We start from the raw sequence: 16,998 nt of genomic DNA, 5'->3' as shown, positions 1-16,998 counted from the left end.
GTGGGGGGAGGCATCAGTTGGAGGGAGAGGGGAATGGGCAGGTGGACCCCCCTCAACCCTCAGACTTGGATGAGCAGCCGGAGAGCAGGTTTGGTAAGAGATTAAGGTCGAGGAGAAGAGAACCCAGACGCTCCAAGATTTATGACCCTCATTCTTCTCCCTTAAATTCCCCTCCAAGCCCCCCAGCCCTAGCCTGGTCGCTCCAGGGTCATGCTGTGGCCCCAGGCCAATGTCAAGGCCTTAACCCATCCATCAGCTGTTGCCAGGGAGTTTCCACCCCAATGGGTCCCAAAGGGAGGAGATCAACTGACACTACGGGCCCAGACTGACGGGGAAGGGGCATGGCCCTAAAGAGGTGGCCAACAGCCCCCTGCCCCCTCCCAGGATGTAGGGGCTCACAACCTCCAGGGAAGAAGCTAGGCTGGTGGGTGGGGTCCAGGAGGAGGTGACCTCCAGCTCTGGCACCACTCCCAGCCCCGCCCTTCCAACAGGCCAGGAGACCTGGGATCCCACGGGGCCCTACAGCTTACAGGGTGTGTGGCCTTGGGCCCTTGCTGCTCCTCTCCAGGCCTCAGCCTCCCCACCACACAATGCAGGAAGTGGTCTGGATACCCCAGGTATCCCCCTTCAGCTCCGCTCCCTCAGTGCTAAGCCCTGCCCTCTCTCCAGTCCAGGGGTGTCACCTAGAATCTGGGCCAGATGGGGTGAGGCTTTGACAGTTAACTGGAGGAGCCCCTGAAGCCACCCAAGTCAGACCTGAAGCACGTATGGTGCTCACTGCTCCACCGCACATCCATTTTCCAGAAGAGTGAAACCGAGGCCCTGAGAGAAGGTCGGGGTCTGCGCCAAGTCCTGAGTGTTACTGGTGGGATGGTTACGAGCACGGGCTCTGGGGACAGAAAGACTTAAGATTAAAATGTCAGCTGCAACAGAAACTTGTTACGTGAAGTCCCTTGCCTTCTCAGCCTCAGATTCCTCATCCATAAAATGGGCAATAGTGCCTCCCTCCTACGACTGCTGAGTTGAAATAAGAAAACGCATGTAAAGGGCTCGGCCAGTGTAGCAAACGCTTGGACAATGGTAACTATCATGACTGTGGGTAGTATTAACACAAAGCCAAGTGGCTGGGGGGAAGGGTAGGTGGGGCCCCGACCTGGCTCATCCTCCAGACCAGGAGGGCCAGCCGAATTCCTCAAAGCCCCCCAGCTGTCTCCCCTCTTCGTTAAAGGCCTCTCATTAGTGAGCCTGGGCACCTGCCCCCCCACACGTAATAAGCCTCATTAGTATCTTAGCCCCAAGCTCTGAGCCCAGAGTCTGTGCATGTGCACACGCGTGAGGGTGGGGGGCTGCGACAGGCCACCAGCCAGGAGACAGCATCCCCGCCAACCACACCCCCTGCCTGTCATCAGCAGGGCCTGTCACCACCCAGCTTGTCACCTGCCTGCCTCGCACCCGCACCACCTGTCACCCACCCAGCCCATCACCTGCACCACCTGTCACCCACCCAGCCTGTCACCGGAGCTGCCTGACAGGCCTCTGGGTGAGGGACAGGAGATGGGGAGGAGAAGACCACAGGGGTGTGGAGCTGGGGGCCCCAGAGACCCTGTAAGACCCCCACTTCAGCTCGGCATCCTGCAGCATCGCCATGGCAACGTCTCAGCCGCAACCACTTTCCCAAACATCCCCCCCGCCCCCCAGGCCCTGCTCTTAGCTGAGCTGAGGCTGAGAAGAGCCTTGACTGACAGCAGAATGGGACAGGAAGGAGCTGCTCATCAGCTGGCTGGTCTTGGCCATCCCTGCCCTCTCTGGGCTTGGTTACTCCATCTGCAAAATGGAGGGGCTGGAACTGGGGAGGCCCCTGTACAGCGGGTCATCCCTTCCCAACCTGGATTTGCTGAGCCAGTGGCCAGTTAACCTGTGAAGGCTGGTGGGGGCGGGGTACAAAAGGACAGGGGGTTCTGGGTTCTTCCACACTCCTTTGCCCTGGCCCAGCTCACACAGGCTGGGCCTCTGGCCCAAACTCACATAGCAAAAGAGGAGGAGCAGGCTGGAAGGCAGAGGGGCTCTGCCACAGGACTGCCAGCTGGAGATGATGCCACAGTGGGTGACCCAAGGCTGAGTTGGCCCCCACCTCCAAGCTGCATTATTTATAAAACCCAGAGCTCCTAGCCGAGCAACAGCTGCGGTGCCGCCCCTCCAGGGGGCACAGGCAGCGGTGGAAGGGTGGTGCCTCCCCGGGGGAGCCCCCTGGGGTCCCGGGCTCCCTCCACAGCTGGCTGGGGCAGGGGCTGAGGTGGGAAAGGGGCGGCTGCGCCATCCTTCCCCTCCCAGCCCCCTCTCCTCTCCTCTCCTCCAGGCAGGCAGATGGCGATAGGATTACTTCTGCATGACTGCCCGCTCCACAAGGTTCCAGAGACCCTCCTGCCTGCAGCAATCTTTAAAATTCCTGTAGCCCGGCCTCTCTCCCTTTCTCCCCACAGTGAATGCTCTCAGCTTCTACCGCAGCGTGCCCGTGGCCGCCACCACCACCGGCGAGCTGGCCGGGGCCCCAGGTCCCTGGAGCCACGGGCAAAGGTAGACCCATCCTCGGGGTGTCCCTCGGAACCCTCTGAGGCCCAGGCCCAGGCCCATCCCGTCCGGCCCCTGGTGCCCATCCAGCCCCACAGGGCAAGGCTCAAGCTGGGGTCGGGCCTGCCAGCTGCGCCAAGGAGGACCGGCACATACGTGCAAACACACCTGGTGGGTTCTGGCGTGCCTGGCCACATCCTCTGCTGCCAAAACCTGGAAGTCCCCACCTCTGCTCTAACCGCCCCCTCCCTAACCTCACTAATCCTTGCTACCCTGGGGTGGGCAGACAGCTGGGCCAGGCCAGCGCCTGTGGCTCCCCAGGGCACAAGAAGCAGGCAAGAGATCGATCCACTGAATTTTTTAAGGCTCTAATGAGCCTGCCTCCCCAGACTTGGGGCCTGGGACACAGGCGATCTCTCAGGGACCCCTCCCTCAGCATTGCAGTTGCTTCCTCTTTCAGGTCTAGGGGGTCGGGGCACCTTTCTAGGAGCCTTTCCCCCAACAAGAGAAGAGGCACGAGGGGGCCCCTGGGAAAGAGATGGGATTGGGGGGCTGTGAGCAATACCCAGAGGCCCCCCCAGTCTCCCCAGCCCTAATGCAGGCAGAAGCAGCTCAGCCTCTAAATCACTCCCCTCATGCTGCCCTCTGAGGCAGATTCTGTGCATCTGTAATTAGGGGGTGGAACAGATGGTGGAGATTCCGTTTAAAATCATGCATCTAGTAAAGTAACCTTCACTGTTGGAACTGACTCCCAGGGAGACCAAGCCCCAAGCCCGGATCTGGGGGTGGGGTAGGGTGGGAGGGGAAGCATGTCAAGCCAGCACCTTCTCCATCTTTTTTCCTGAAGCTCCAGACCCAATGTCCCCCTCAGGTGAGCCCAAGAAGAGGGGGATTTGGCAAGCACCTGAGAATGTGCAGGCTGGGGGTAAATCCCTCTGCCCAGACGCCCCCACCCCCACCCATACACGACAGAGTCAGGGCATGGCTGGGTACTCAGAGTTCTTGGCTGACACACCAGGATGACCAGGTGCCAAGAGCCCCCAAAGAGGCCCCAAACCCCCAAAGCCCAGGCCAGGGTGCCCAGAGCACAGGGTCTTGGGTGGGGCAGCTTTGAACCAGATGTACAGCCTCACTGTCCAGGAATGAAAGGCCTGGGGCAATGAGGGGGGGTGGAGATGCCTCCCCAGGCAGAGGAGGCTCTGGGAAGTGGGGGAGGACCAGGCAGCCGAGAATGAGAGAGAGCACGGAAGAGTGGGCCAGTGTGTCTGCAAGGCTGAGGCTATCTGGGGGGAGTTTGGGGGAGAGAGGCTGGGGAGGACAAGGTGGGGTGGGGGAGCGGTGATGGAGAGCGCTGAGGAGGGAGGCTGTGCTGGAACGTTTGATGGTGGGAGTGCGGCTGCAGGGTGAGGTGTGGGCGCAGGGCGGAGCTGCTCTGAGGGGTGACTGGGCTGGGGCCCTGTGTGTCTGTGTATGAGTGCGGGACTGGTGTTTGGAGAGGGGTGGGGGCTGTCCCTGGGCCCTTGGATGGCTGAGGAAAGTACTGCAGCTGGAGCTTGCTGGGGAACACACAGAGGACTGCTTGTTTGCGGAGGTGCTGGGATCTGGGGGGGGGGGGGGTGTGCGTGTGTGGGATGCGCATGCACGTGCACGGCCTGGAAGGTACAAGAAGCTGAGGGGATATTACTGTTCAAAGATGCACCGTGTCTGTGTGTTTGAAGTAAATGGTGTGGCTACAGGGGTGTCCTCCTCTGCGTGGGTGTTGAGGCGGTGTGTGTACGTGTAAGTCGCGGGGAGAGTTTGGAAAGGTGTAGGGGGCTGTATCGGTGTGTCTGGGGACGTGATGAGCTGCAGCGGAGGGAAACGCTGGGGCCGTCGGGAGAGTCTGTGGGTGTCTGGTTAGGTGCTGGGACTCTGAGAACCTGGGTGTGTGGAAGGTATTAGGGCTACAGTAGGGTCCTGGGTGTATCTGGGGAGGTGCTGGGATTGGAGGAAGAGTTGATCTGTTTCAGGATGTGGTAGAAGCCTTGTGTGTGTGTTGGGGTGTCTGGGGGTATATTGGGGGTCATAAACATCTGGGTTTTGGTTAAGTACTAGGGCTGTAATATGTGTTTGGGTGGGTAGGCATGTGGTGGTTGTGTGTTTGGGGGCGTGCTGGGGCTGTGTGTTTAGGGGTGCTGGAGCTGTGAGTGGGGAAGTGGTTGTGTATTTAGGAGGTACAAGGGGCTGGAGTTGGGCCCCTGTGCCCAGACAGGTGATGGGGCTGTGGAGTGAGGGCGGGTGCCCCTCTGAGGAGGTGAAGGGCAGAGTCCTGGCCTTTGCTCAGGCCCACCTGGGGGCTGCCCGCTAGAGCCCCTCTGCCGGTGGTGCCCGCCTACCCCCAGACCCCACGTCCGGGTGTCGAGACAGGCAGTCCATCTGTCTCTTCCTGTGCCCAGGCCGAAGGAGCAGTGCCGCCTCCTCGCTCCCTGGGGGGGCGGCAGCAGATCCCAGCCCACCCATCTGCCTTCAGATGGTCGAGGCAGGAGCCTCTACAAAGCTGCCTGGAGGGCATCCCTGTGTTTGAAGAGGCACGGGCTGGGGAGTGGGGGGAACTGCACAGCAAACCGTCCTTGTGGAGGCTCCTTTGAAAACCACTGACGCCAGGAGAGACCAAGAGGGAGGACAGGGGCGGGTATGTCTGTCCTTGTACGTCTGTGCGGGTCAGCGCCCAACTGTGTGCCTTGGAGCCCCTTCGCATGTGTTCATGCTGGTGGCCTCTGTTCAAGCAGCATCCTTGCCTTGGAAAACAGCCCTCCAGCCCAGGCTACGAGCTCACAGCCTCACACAGCTACCCCCTCATCCATGCACCCTGCCTACACTACACTCACACGCAAACATCCCCCACACTTTCACATCTGCAGAACACTGCACCCTGGTACACATGCCCCTCAGCCCCAGAGTCCCAGTCCTTCACATGTGTACGCCCATGACACACACCCGCACACTGCAAAGCCAGGTACAGCCACATGCACCTGTCACATATACATGCCTCCACATAGACATACCCGACAAGTAGCTGTCACACCCACACCCACACCCTCCACACACCTTGGGGAGTGGATCTCCCTGTCACCCCCATATCCCACCTCATATGAACTCAGTCTCTCTCATACACATTGTAACAGACACTAACCATCCCTTATACCTGTACATACGCGCACATGTTTGTACACGTGCATACACACTCTCACCAGCTCTCAGCTCTTTCACACCAGCCAGTTTCTCTGTGTCCAGGCCAGGCCCTGCAGGAAGGCTGCCACCGGCTGAAAGTGTCTCCTGCCTCCCTGCCCTGCCAGCTAGGTCAGAGTGGGGGGCATACCCCCCCACCATGACACCATGGCTCCCTGGGAACCCTGATCTTCCCCTCCAGAGAGAAAGAGTCCTCTCTCTGCTCTGGGGTGTCTGCCACTGTTGTGTGAGAGTGTGACTGTGTATGTGTGTGTATCAACATGTTTTGAGAAGCCACGATGAGGCCTGTGTGTCACTGCCTGTATGGGTAAGAAAGCATAGGGACAGGTTCACTGGTTATGTTTGTGAGATTCAAGATGAGTGTGAGAGCAGAGACATGTATGCCACAAAATGTGTATTTGTGAGTGTGTGTGAGGCCAGGCCCCTGTGGACAGGCGTGAGTATGGGGGGGTGCACTTACACAAGGAGACACACAGTGAGTGTGAGTGGGGAGTGAGTGGGAAGTATTCTGGGATATTTTCTGAGACAAGGGGTATGTACATTTGTGAGTAGGGGTCAGGGCTAGGAGAGGCACCCTCCGCAACTCCCTCCCCCTACAAAGAGATCAGGGGAAAGGGGTCTCTGGGATCTGGGGGGAGTGTGTGTGTGTGTGTGTGTGTGTGTGTGTCTTCCTCTCTCTCTTTCTCCCTGACCTCTTTAGCAGCTGGAAACTGAGCCGGGGGTGGAAGGAATGGAGACTTGGCTGGCCTGGGGGTTTGGGGAGGGAAGCAGGAGAAAACACCTTCCAGATTCTCATCAAATTCTTGTTTGTGGTTTGTAGCCTTCAGTCTCTCCTCTCTCTTTCTCTCGGTCTGGGTTTCCCCCTTTCTTTATCTCTTCCTGCCCCTCCCTCTCTTCCCCGTATCTCTCCTCCCATCTCAGTCACCTTGTCTCCCCCCTTGGATCTCCCTGTCTCCAAGTCTCTGTCTCTGTCTGTCTGTTACTCTCTCCCCAGGCCCTTCCATTTTTCTGACTCCTGTCTCTGCCAGCACCTCTGTATGTCCGTCTCTCCCAGTCCTGGTCCATCTGTCTGTCTCTCTCCGTCTGCCTGTGCTTGGGTGTCTCTGTCCATCTGCTCCACCACCCGTCTGTCTGGTTGTCTGTGCTAGTCCTTCTAAGGGTGCCCACTCGCTCACCAAGACACCCTCCCCCAGGTCAGCAAAGGCCTCTCCTGGCTCAGGGGGCGGGGAGGGGGTGCAGAGCTGCAGCTTCTGGAAGCTTCAGTAGCAGCTGGCTGAGCTGGGAGTTCGGGGCCAGCCAGCTGCAGAAGTGGCCCCTCCCCTGGGCTCCCAAGCCAAGGACCCCAGAGCAGAGAGAGGAGAAAGCAGGGCCTCACTGCAGCTGAGTCTGTGTGTGCGCGCGTAGGGGGAGGCAGGGGGCCTCACTTTGCCTTCACTTCACCGTTCCCCCCAAAGCCAGGCCCTATAGGAGAGGAAGCTTCAGTGCCCACCTCCCTCATCCCCTCACCAATGGAAAAGATGCTGGGGATCCAGGAGGGAAGGGCTGGGGGATGCCAGGCCTTGGACGAAGCCATAGCTTCCTGTCAGATGGGTGGGAGGGGGGCTCCTTCCCTCCTCCCTCCCAGGCAGTCCCTGGGGATCCCTCCAGTGCTGGTCCCAGCTCCGGACACGAGGGGCCCCATAGGCAGTTCTCACCAGCTCCCACAGGGACCATTCCTACCCCCCAGCTGCCCCAGAGCCTCTGACCCACAGGGATAAGGCGGAGGGGGGTGGATCACAAGGGTGTCTCCTCCCTCCCCAAATGGAGGTTGGCTCTGGACATCTGGAGTTCGTGGCCCTGTCTACGCCCTGGCCATCCTGAGAGGCCCCAGGCAGTCCACCTACCATTGCCAGCCCGGCACCACACACACACACACACACACACTGCACCCCAGCACTCGTGGCCCACCACCGCCACTCCCTGGCCCAGCAACTCTGAGGGCTCAAGAGGAGCCCTACCGCGGAGACCTGCACCCTACACTGACTGGTGGCAGCCTTCAGCAGGGCCCCCGGCACAAAGCCAGCAGCTGGAGGAAGTACCCCCCAACACTTCCCAGGAGGCTCTGTTCCTCCCGCTCTAGGAAGAGCTCACAGTCCAAATCCCACAATAGATGGGGAAACTGAGGAAGGGATGGGATGACACAGTCAGTCATTCTTCCTGAGACCCTGGGGTGGGATCATAAATGAGGAATAGGGAATGAAAAGGACGCCGCAGGGGCAGAATCTGGCTCCTTCCTGACCTGCCACGGGCAAAGTCCATGTTGGCTGCACAGCCCTGCACAGCCCTGCACAGCCCTACCGCTGGGCCAGGGCCAGGGGCTGGCTCCCTCCCTCTAGAGCTCTCCTTGCCCCTGGCTGGGCCCCCTCCCTCTCCTCACTTCTGAGCAGCCCTCCCTGCCCTCTCGCTCCCAGCTCTGGCTCTCTCATCCTCAGCTCTTGGAAGCCTGACTCACTGTATCCCCTCCTCTCTCCCCACCCTCCCTCTCTCCCAGCAGCGGCGCCTCCCCCTCCCCTGGGGGGGCTCTGGCCACAAGGGTGCCCGCCTGCTCCTCTCCCCAGGCTCTGGCCCCCTCCGCACCCAGGAGGCCCCCTGCAGCTGTTCCAGCTCTCTAACTACAGAGAGGTGGACGGAAAGAGCCTAGGTCCCAGGCAAGCAAGGGGAGGGGGCCCCTCTAAGACTGGATTTCCTCCTGTCAAACAAGGTGGGGGGGATCCAAACGGATGACACCCCTGGTGTCTCTAACAGTCCTAATGTTCCCCACTTTTAAAAGCCCGGTGCCTCCTGACAGAGCGCCCACAACCTGTGGGGTGCTGTACCTGCCTCAGGCTCCGCCCCCAGGTCCAAAGAAGAGGTCGGCTCTGTTCCCAGACATTTGGGGAGTGGGGAGACGCTGCCCTGGGGCAGGAGCATTAGTCAAGTGACCCCTGGAATCCCCCTGTCTCCCCGTTCTCCCTCCTCCTGTGGGAGAGCTTCCTTCTCTCTCTCTCTCCCACCTGTCCTCCTCCCTTTTCCCAGAGACGTTTGCTTGTCTCTCCTTCAGATACTATCCTAGCAGCAATTGATCTTGGGTGAGAGGCTCTCAGTGCCCGCTCATTTTGGGCTGTGGGGTGGGGCGTGGCACATGCCTAGGCCTTCTTGGTCCCCTGGATGCCATCTCCAGGGGCTGTGATCCTGGCTCTTCTCCTTGACCGTTTTCTCTCTCACCCCCTCATCACTGGCTTCTGTCACCATCTTTTCCTCTTTCCACCTCACGTCGGGCTCTCTGGGTCTCTTTCCTCCCCACCTCCCCCAGCTCTCTCCCTGGGGGGCCCATCTGCTGACATTAGCAACAATGTTACCGTTGCTCCCCCCCTTCAGTTCCCAGCTCCACCCCATCCTGGCTTCCCCCTCCCCGGCTCTGTCCCAAGAGACCCAGGGGACCCAGAGGCAGAGCTGGGCTCCATCCCATAATGGTGAGTCTGCTTGACCTCACTAATCACACCAGAAGTGCCTGGGCATCTGGTATGAAGGCATGGCACCCTGTGGTCTTGGGTGGCTGGCCTGAGGCACAGAGCTCTGTATTCCACAAACCAAAAAAAAAAAAAAAAAAAAGAAGTTGACTTGGGGTGGGGCAGAGCAGAGAAGAGGGGAAGTGAGGGGGATCAGGTTTGCCTGGAGGAAGCCCCTGTCCAATGGGGAACAGAGGCAAGAGGAGGTAGTGGCTCGAGCCAGCGCTCCAGGCTGACTGAGAACAAGCAATGTCCCTCTGGGGCTCTGCCGGTCCAGATCAGCCCCCCCTAAAAAAAAAGGTCTTCTGCCAGGGACAGCTTGCCCCGCAAGCCTCCAGCACAGCCACACCAAGCAGGTAAAGATCCCGTCTCTGAATCTCCTTTAGAATCCAAATCCATCCTCCCTACAGTACACCTCCACTTAGCTCAGCAGGGGGTTCCATAAGCCTCCCTGCCCCAATCTAACCAGGTGGAATGGGAGGGGACAAAGCCCCCCAGCTCCCAAGCCCCCTCACCAAAGGCCCCATCAAGGGCTGGGGAGCAATGCAAAACAATCCTGGAACCCACGCACCTTCAAACCGAGAAGCAACCCTGTCCATCCACAGCACCTGGGGGTGCTGGGGCTCCCTGCCCCCACGACCCTGTTCCAGACCCCCCAGCCCAGCAACCATAATAAACAGCAAGCTCTTTTTCTTTATGACACCAAATTCCTGCAAGCCGAACGGCTCCTTCCATCACTACCTCAGCCATAGATCACACTAAAAACTCACAGAGGGCAACTTAAACACATCACATTTGTTTCTCTCTATATTATTTCAAAAGTAACGGCATTAAAAATGGATTTTACTACAGAAAATAAACATCAACACGTGGGCCGGGAGCCCAGGCAGGGGGAGACAGCCCACCAGGAGAAGGTCCCTGAGGGCTTGGGCACAGCTTAGGCACTGACCAAGGAGGTGGCTGAGAGGACAGACTACACCTGGGGTGGGGTGGGGTGTGGGGGGAATGCCTGGGGAGGGGGCAATGCCCGCCCACCTGGGCACCTGCCCCAATGCCAGACCAAGAGGGACAAGAGTCACTGGTTTGAACTGGTCCCCCAAAGCTCATGCCCTCACTGATCTTTGCAACCTCTGGAGGGTAGGAGCTCTGGGGCAAGAAGTTCACTTAGTCTCTAGAGGTTATTCCAACTATTGACACAGCAGAAGAAAAAAATGAATTCAACTTACTAACCAGTTTGATTTTCTATTACTATAAAAATATACATCTGCTCAAAGGAGGGAGATGGCAAGCTGCAGGCACATGCCACCTGGGGGGTCCCCCTGCAGCTCACCACCACAACCCAGCCTGCCCCTCCAGGCGGCAGGGGTGGGGGCTGTGTGTGGGTGGGGGACCACCAACTGGTAATCTGTCACCTACAGCCCCAGCTCACACAGCTACACACACCGGGCCACACGGAACAGGAACAAGCCAACAATAGAAACACCCCAAATGCTCCTGGCAGGACTCTGCCCAGGCCCAGGCGCATGCCCCTGCCCCGCCGGCGGCAGCAACGGACGAAATGTGGCCACCCTGACCCAGAGGCAAACTTGTCCTCACACCCTGAGCTCTGCCCAGGGAACTGGGGCCAAGTCCCGCCTGACACCAACTGGTCCGGCGGGAAACGCCTGCCCAGCCAGACAGGCACAGGCCCCCCAAGGGTCCCTCCTTGTGCTCAGGGGCCAGGCTGGTGCAGCCTGGCCCTACCTCCCAGGGTGACGCCTGGGCCCAAATTCAGCTGGCCCTGCCAGTCAGGCACTGGTGCAGAACGGAGGGCACCAGGCTCAGCCCCGCCCAGCCCCAGGGCCCCCAAGCTAGGAGGGAGGGGGGACTCCCCACCCCTCCACATCTGGCCCTGGCCCCCAGGGTCTGCGGTAGAGAATTCCCGCCCCCGCTTCTCTCTCTCTCCCTCCTCCCTCTCAGTGCCCGCTGCCTGTCTCAGGGACGGCCCCAGCTCCCGCCTCCGGCCAGCAAGGCCCACATCCTTCCTCCCTCAGCTGGTCCCTTCGCCTGGCAGGAGGCTGGGGCATCAGGCTGCTGGGGAACCCCTCCAGCTCCCATCAGTCTTCATCCCCAGCCCCCAAACTCTGGGTTGCTGTCCTTTTTCCTGTAGGACAGGAAACAAGGTTATTTCCTAGACTCAGAGCCAGCCCTCTGCCCCTCTGGCTCTGCCTGGGGACCAGGACCCAGCAGGGGAATGCGCCCTTAGCCAGAAAGCAGAGGGATTCTGCAATTCATCCCCAGCTACCAGCCCAGGGGGCTGACAGCTGTCACTCAGCACCCCACCCCCTGGGGAAGAGGGGGCCGATTCAATCAGAGCCTCAGAGGAAACGCATTGATAGGCGATTATTTATTTATTTATGCAAAAGTGAGCCGACTTTGTTCGCCAGGTAACCGGGCACGCAGCCCAACCCCTACGGCCCTGGCCGCCCCCAAATCCCTCCTCCGCCCCACACCCGCTCCGGGTCATTAGGTCCCCGCCTCTCAACTCCCAGAGCACCAGCAGAACCTTGGGATTTGGGGGTTGAAGGGGAGGGGCTCCTCCCTCCGCAGTCTCCCCTTTCCCAGGGCCGTTCCTAAAATCCAGCCTTGTTCTCCGGTCCCACGGTCCCCCCCTTCACCCACCCCCGCCACACACTCGGCAAGCTGGAGAGCAAATTGCAGTTTTAAATCCAAAGACGGAGGGAGGGGTAAGGAGGAGGGGGCGCGCGGCAGCGCTGGGCGCGCACCTCGCCCCCGAGCCGGGGGAGCCGCGGGGCGGCCAGGAAACCCGGGAAACCCCCCCTCCCCGCGCCCCCTTCTCGTCCCCCTCCCCCTTCCCGGCGCTGCCTGCCAGGCTTCGAGCCGAGCCCAGCCGAGCCGCGGGCCCCGGTGCAAACAAAGACCGATCGCACCGCGGGCACCGCAGCCACGGGGTCCGGCGGACCGGACCTGGGCGCGCGGAGGGGGCGCACAGTGCGCTGCACAAAAGAGCCCGGCCGGCCGGTCCCCAGCGGGGGTCTAGGGCTGGGGAGGAGGCGCCACTCACCGGAGTGCTGGGCTGCCGGCTCCGTTGGTCCGAGCCAGGCGAGGGGCTTTGGGGGACGTCTGTCTTCCGGCCGCGGCAGCGACGCGGGCGCTTGGCAGCTTCGCCGCTCACCCTAAAATCGAGATCATATTTCCCTTTGAGTCCTAACACTATGATAATGTAATCTCAGTTATGGTATAAAGCAGGTAACTGATTTGAGAAGGGTACTGAGTTTGAGGACATATTGACTGATTCATTCCACAAATACTTTACTAATGGACTATGCTAAGGGCCTGGGATCCCATGAAACAAAATGCCAGCAGAAGTGAATCTCTTTAATGAAACAAAGTATGTGGAAGGCAAATCATTAAATGCTTACTTACAGTAAAGCATGCAATGTATCCTGAAATAGGATATATAAATGACTATATGTCCAGGGCTTGCCCCAAGAGCAAGTCTTCTCTAAATGGATTCTTTTCTTTTCTCTTTCTTTACCTTGTCTTCCCCACTTATACCTCTACTCTCTGCTTCAGTGAAAGATATTTCTCCTTTCCACTTCTAGCTGAAAAAAAAACAAGTCTCAGGTGTCAATTTACTATGTAACTGTGGGTCCCTCTCTGTATTACAAAACAAGACTCAGGGGACAGTGAGTCCTGATATCATGACCTCCAAAAGGGTCACAAGGGATCTCTGAAAATTTCAATAGTTTTAGTGTCTTTTCTACATCTTTTCCAATGATTCAGGTATGGAGGTTTCTATATCTTGGGCCTAGAATTCCTTCTACTGAGTGGCGAGTCGATGTGGTTTTAGTGCTTATATCCTATAAGTTCTTTTAATTAGTGTCTTATAGCCTCCCAAAGTGTTTATATATATATATATATATATATATATATATATATATATATGACTGGCCACCATTTAAAATGAAAAAAATAATTTACATTGCTACTTATCCTCATTGAGTTGCCCATTTAAGAAGCAGAACTACACTGTCAGAGCATCCACTTTTGTAATACCTTAGCCATAGTATTTTAACATATACAGTAGTTCTCAATATTTACAGTGTATTGGAAGCACCATATTAGTCAGGGTACTCCAGAGAAACAGAACCAATAGGAGATATATAATAAATATAATGTAATATATGTAATTGCTTTAACATATGTAATTGATATTAAACATATTAAATATTAAATATATTGTATATTACATATAAGCTGGAAACTAGGAAATCCAGGGGTGTAGTTTTCAGAACTGACGTAAGCCACAGTCAGAGGGCAGGGGATCAGATCAAACACTCAGGCAGAGAGAGCAAATTCTCCTTTCCTCTGACTTTTTATTCTTTTGGGGCCCTCAATAGGTTGGATGAGGCCCGCCTACACTGGGGAGGGAAATCTGCTTTACTCCATCTACCAATTCAAATGCTAATCTCATCTGGGAACAGACCCATCCAGAAATAATGTTTAGCAAAATATCTGTGTATCTCAGGATATAGTTGAATTGACACTTAAATATTAACCATTACATTCTGCAAACCTTAAAATATACCAATGCCTCAGTCCAACCCCCAGAAATTCATATTTAATTGGTATAAATTACAGGCTGGGCTTTAAGATTATCAAGAGCTCCCCAGGAGATTTTAATGAATCACCAAAAGTTAAGAACCATTAACATCACAGAACATTTCTTTCTTGATGAGAAATCAAAATGCTTCTCACTTTTAGCGTTGATGCCCTGGGAGAGATATTATCTACCTCTGTAAGGTGCCTTCAGAGTATCCCACTGTACCCCATGTAGTCAGTATTTTCAAACAGGCCACTGCAAACATGTGCCTCCAAGTCTGGTAAAAGTCAATCCAAATATTTTTCCCCAATATGGTAGTAGATGGGTAGAATTTCTTTTATGATCACCACGTTGTATGGTAGGCATAATTATTCCCATGTAGAGGGTGAACTGAGATTCAGAGAAAAATAGGGGTGCATATTGCCACAAAGCTAGCAAATGTAAAAAATTAGGAAAAGGTCAAGTTTTCTGATCCGAGTTAAATAAGTAGTAGGTATCATTATTTTATTTATTCCACAGATACTACTGTCAGGGGTGAGTACAAAAAAAGCAAGTGAATAAAAATGTAGTCAGCCTATGAACGGGAAGATTAGCTAGCATCCTTCACACAAAAGACCTGATACGTATTCGGCCACTAGAGAGGTTTAGTCAGCTGTATTTACAGTCCCATAAATGGAAAGAAGCATCATGACAAAAGGAAATTCTATGAATCCAGGAAAAAACACATCAAATTAAATAAATAATTCACAGGCAGAGCAAAGATTACAGAGTTGGCTCTGATAACAAAGTATCTAAAATAAGTGGTGATGTGTTTCTCCAACCACACAGGCTGCCAGTCCAGGTGCAAAGGAAAATAAATAAAACTATTATAGATCTAGTAAGAGTTAAACAGGCAATAAAAACCAACAATGGAGATGAATTTTAAGTTGGTGATTCTTTGAACAATCTTCAAAAGATTTCATTTGCTCTGTTAACGCAATGTCAAGTCCATTTTAGAAATAAAAGAACATTTTTCTGCTTGCTAGAGTTTAGACATAAATCCTCAAACTGTATTAAATCAAGATGCTTCTAGAATCAGAGCTAAAGATCATCAAGGATTATTAAAGAACTATAGTCACTCCCTCATTTTACAGGTGGGAAAACCAAGGTGGTAAATGACTGTGTGATGGGCTTAAAGTCCACATGATTCCCATCAGTGGCCAAAACAAGATTAGAATGCAGGTCTCCCATTTCCTCTTCACTTAATTATTCATCATTCTTTAGTCATTTTGAGCACCACTAGCGCACTGCTGTTTGAAACCTGACCTTTCCAATGGCAGTCAAAATGCCATACTTTAATAGTGCTTCCATTGTCTTTGACCAGAATATTAAATAACTGGCAATCATGTTCTGAGCTTCTTTCCAGATGAATTATATGTTAAGCTCTATTTCAATATTGATTTGTAATATACTTTAAAGCATGTTGATCTTCCTCTGGTCTCTTCTTACAGTTCTGAGCTACATGAATGCTAGAGTTCCTAAAATTTGTGATTTTCTGAATGGCCATCTCTACTATGTCCACCAACCCAACAACAGTCACTGCTTGTTGCTAGACAGAAAAAAAAAAGTTAATAAATTTACAAGTGAAATCCTGTGTTCGTTTTTTTAAATGAAAAACAGAAACCTATTTGATTTAGAATCTAAACCCTAGAAGCATACACAGGGCTTAAAGAAATGTATGATTCTTCTATGGAATATTGGAGAATTCTTGTTTAATCAATGGAAGCACATCGTTAGTTTACTCAGGTCCCTAAAAAGGCGGAGGACCTCACTTAAAAGAAACAAGTGACTATCTTAGTTAATGTAAACAGAAATGCATTTCCAGCTTATTTATGGTTGTTCATTTCTATACCATACAGTGGTCTGTTTCTCAGGACATCAGTATAAAAGGCAAATTGATAGGTGAGAAGGGTAAGTGGTATAATAAAAAAGTTAAAAGCATGGGCTACATGACATGGACAAGTTACTCAGCCTTTCTAATCTTCCATAGGCACATCTATAAAACAGGGAATAAAACATATTACAAAGAGATATGCTTCTCCTCCCACCATGCTTTGGCCTTCACATGTTTGGGAGGCATAGGAGATCCAGTGCCTTTCCCCTCCATCCTATTCTTGGAAGAGGAATTGTTAATGTTATTGGTCAGTAACCAGAACATCTATGGAGCAATGGGTAGAATTATTACATTTGAAAGGGACAAACGTGTCACATGGTTCTGTCCCAGTAGCTCAGCTTATGATTCACAGAATAAGGCATGTTAGCTTAAGCTTGTCCCATGACCTAGTCATCTGTGATTTGGGGGCAAGAGAGAGAGAGAAGGAAAGCCTCAATTAGAATTCCAAAATGAAGTAACAGCGACTAGCTCACTAGTAATAAATAATACTTTGGTCTTTTCTGATTATTGTTTCTTGTGTATGGATCCCTTGGCAGGAAACTTAACCACCCACTTCAGAGGTCTGTTATGAAGTCCGATATGGTATAAAAAGTGCACAGTGCAGTGCCTCATATGCAATAAGCTGTCAAAGAATATTATCTAGATGACCTTGGATTTGCACTTAAATGTTTGTTATTAAATCAGTTTGCATGGGACTAGTATCCAGAGCCTCAGGATAAAGTAGATTCATGTGAGTTAAAAAATGAAAAGCTCTCTGAAATTCTAGATGGCAGGTCATGCTAACTCAGGTAAGTGGAAGCTGGTGGCTGGGCGTTCCCTCAGGACATGTGTTTTGATGGAAAGAGGACTCAGGGTGTAGAAACCAGCTTGGCAGTGGATGGTAAACCATTGCCCAGCACATGCTGCCTCCTGTTAAGCAGAAGGCTCTCATGCAAATTGCTTTCTGAATCGTTAGCTGTCGGCAACCCTCATCTCTCCTCCTGCAGCTGTTCTTTCTGATTTTGCCTGCAAACTTTTCATATTGGGCAGGCTCCCAAGCCAAACAAGTTGCCCCTCTGCAGGCTTTGTTCCTGGGGGCGAGAAGTGAACCTCACAGATAAGTCAAAGTAAGGATGCACCATGGACTAATACACACT

The 16,998-nt window shown here is 54.3% G+C and overlaps 1 pseudogene across 1 annotated transcript in view; it reads right to left on the bottom strand.

Moving 5' to 3' along the window:
- LOC309959866 (ferritin light chain-like) overlaps positions 1 to 14,159 on the bottom strand; it is a 60,928-nt pseudogene extending 46,769 nt beyond the window's left edge. The window contains exons 1-2 of the transcript in view: positions 14,155 to 14,159; positions 12,388 to 12,499 (exon numbers count right to left, since the gene is read on the bottom strand). The product of the transcript in view is annotated as a ferritin light chain-like (transcript). The remainder of the gene's footprint in view (positions 1 to 12,387; positions 12,500 to 14,154) is intronic.
- Positions 14,160 to 16,998: the final 2,839 nt, after the last annotated feature.

Source organism: Leucopleurus acutus (assembly GCF_964270905.1).
Source record: "Leucopleurus acutus genome assembly, chromosome: 3".
NCBI classification, from domain to species: Eukaryota; Metazoa; Chordata; class Mammalia; order Artiodactyla; family Delphinidae; genus Leucopleurus; species Leucopleurus acutus.
Note: the sequence above shows the minus strand (reverse complement) of the source record. Positions and strands in the feature narration are given on the sequence as shown.